Raw genomic sequence first — 2,874 nt, forward strand, 5'->3', positions numbered from 1 at the left:
ACAAAAACCCTCATATGGCTGTATTGACAGAAAGATAAAGTTACTGCTCTTAGAAGAATAAGAAAAATGCAGAGATGGGAAATAACACGGTCAGGAAGGGGTTAAATTCTGCCACTTCTATAGAAAATTGAACCCATTTCGCTGACTGCCTTCAATGGCAGCCAAATAAGGCAGAGGGTTAGAGGAATACTGACCTTATATTGTAGACTTCTAGGATGCTTAAGAAGTGGACATTCCCTTTAAGCTACATTGTGCAGACAAAGCCATGGCAGTGTAGAAGGCCGACAAGATCTCAGTGGAAAGGCTGCAGGTTTGCGTCTGCATTAGGCAAGTTATAGAGGTAGAAGTGTTGGGACCTTGTTGCTGTGCAGGTAGAATCTGGAGCCTCGGCACCGTCCTGCGTAGCCCATACTACATGGAGGAGCAGCGCCATGTGTAGTAATCTGAGCAGGATAGTCAGTGTTCAGCCAGCACTGATGGAGACTGACACCCCAACTCATTACCCAATACATGACAGTCTTAAAGAACCTCTCCCATCAGAGCTTATCCTCTTAATATATTGTAATTATATAGGACTGTGTACTAACAATTGCTCACTTTACCTTTCTACCCAGTAAATTCTTTTCTATGTAGAAACAGGAAGCCTCTTCCCTGCAAAAATCATTCTCCTCTTCACCTCCTGACCCAGCTGCTCCCTCCTCCTCTGCAGGGACTTATGACTCATGCAGGAAAAGTTCACCTTGTGTTAACATAGAGATTAGAAGGATTCAGCTAGTCAGTTTTTAATCACATCTCTTTTCCATTAGGTAAATGACAATAAGCTGGGTAGAAAGGCAAAATGAGCAATTGTAAGTACACAGTGCTATATAATATGATGACTGCAATATATAGAGAATAAAAACTGATGGCAGAGATTCTTTAAAGATGGGTGGGCAAAAGTAAAAGCAAAGTTTATTATGAGGTGGACTCCACTTAACACTTCTGGTGAGGCGCACCATAGTGATGGGGTGCACTTAATTTATGGAAAGTTGTGACTCAGGTGGCTTCACCATGCTCTGTCCACTTGGCAGAGCTGGAGTGAAAGTGCTTAAATAAATAAATATATATATTGAGTGCAAGGGATAATTTTATTTAATCGAACACGATGACAAAATCCCAAACCGACCCAAATTCATCTTCAAAAAGGCACGTAACCTAGGATCAATTATAGCCCCCACAGTAAGGATACACACCAGTTCTCAAAAACCTCAAACCCCATTCCATCAAAAACTAAAAGGCTTCTTTCCATGCAAAAAATGTAAGACATGCAAAACCCTAAACACACCAAAACAACACACCGTCAGCCACCAAAAAGAAATATACCCCATCACAGATTTTATAACATGCAACACCACAGGGGTCATATACGGGCTATATTGCCCATGTGGCAAATTATATATAGGCAGAACAGAAAGACCTATGAACATCAGGATCAACGAACATTTAAGGAACATCAAAAATAAATACATGGGCCACCCTCTCTCAAAACACTTTATAAAAAAACACAATGGGTCAATAAAAGGAATTAAAATAGTAGGTATACAAATCGTCCACAAGAACTGGAGACAAGGAGATTTTATTAAGAGCATGTCCAGGAAAGAAAGTGAGTGGATTTTTAAACTGAACACCTTAAGACCAAGAGGATTGAACAGCGAAATACAGCTCTTTGCATTTAATGACTAACAAATTGACCTATGACGTCACCAGCCCTGCATATATAAGGACACCATTTGACTGGGTTAAGCCATCCCTGAGGAAGACAGCCGCAGTTGTTGAAACGCGTCGGACTGACCCTTAACACAGCTAAAGAGGCGCCCACAGGCCTCCGTACCTTGTGCACGCTGCACACCACGTGACCCCACGTCACGCTGCCCCCCTCTCGCGCGCTCTCCACATACTCTCTCTCTCCTCCTCCTACCCGGAAGTAGCGAGCACGCGGCAGTCACCGGCCAGGACTCCGCTCTCGCTCCGGACCTCGACCACCCCCAGACGGTGAAGCCCTCTACAGACCGTAAGTAACAACGGGCCCCTGCCCCACCAAGTCCATACTGTACGCAGCTGACCCTCTAACGGTTTTTCCCTGTTCCCCACAGTACTTGCTATCAACCCCTTCAGTTGGGCTCTGCACCAGCCACCCTCCCTATTGCTGAATCTGGCACCCACTGTTTCCAGCCAGAGCCTCCTGGTGCACCCAACATAGGAAAACATAAGCCTCCTACTGTATCCTATCTCTGGTTACCTCTGACATAACTATAGCCTCCTACTACAGCACCCTGCTGTATCTACATTATGGAGACCTGAACCAGCATCTACTATTGACACCCTAATCCCTACGAAGCAGGTAAATCACGATCTCTGGGTAAAAACTGGAGGCTACAGCCACAATCCAGTGATACCTTAACAGATACACCCCCTCCCCCTCCCTACAGATCTCTATACAGCGAACAGAGGCATTACATGCTAGTACAAGCCTCTTGCTGCATCCTACTTCTGACCTCCTCGTGCTACCTCCACTCAACAAGGGACCAGGACTACTACCTCCAGCTCATTCTAAGACGTCCCTGGATGCCCCTTGTACCTACCAACAGGTAACCCCAAAACTCTTGTCTCCAAGGCTTGTACCACAGCTACATCAGTTAATTTATGATCTATCCCTATTCCTTCCCCCTGCAGATCTAACTCAGATCATCAACCCACAGCCGTGTGTGACATATCCTCTACCTCTCTCCAAGAAGGACCAGGACCGATACCTCCTAGTCATCCAAAATAATCAGGACACCCCCCGCTACCCTCTAGAAGGTAACTAATCCAAAACTACCCTCTTTGAACCCTGTA

At 45.3% G+C, this 2,874-nt stretch overlaps 1 long non-coding RNA gene across 1 annotated transcript; it reads left to right on the plus strand.

Moving 5' to 3' along the window:
* The first annotated feature begins 1,942 nt into the window (after window positions 1-1,942).
* LOC141212580 (uncharacterized) lies at window positions 1,943-2,619 on the plus strand. Its single transcript, XR_012282304.1, has 3 exons — window positions 1,943-2,050; window positions 2,133-2,380; window positions 2,469-2,619. It is a non-coding gene; the product is annotated as an uncharacterized lncRNA (long non-coding RNA).
* The last annotated feature ends 255 nt before the right edge of the window (window positions 2,620-2,874 follow it).

The sequence above is a fragment of the Phyllobates terribilis genome, unplaced genomic scaffold (genome assembly GCF_046119375.1).
Source record: "Phyllobates terribilis strain yellow unplaced genomic scaffold, ASM4611937v1 Scaffold_176__1_contigs__length_3987557, whole genome shotgun sequence".
Lineage (NCBI taxonomy): Eukaryota > Metazoa > Chordata > Amphibia > Anura > Dendrobatidae > Phyllobates > Phyllobates terribilis.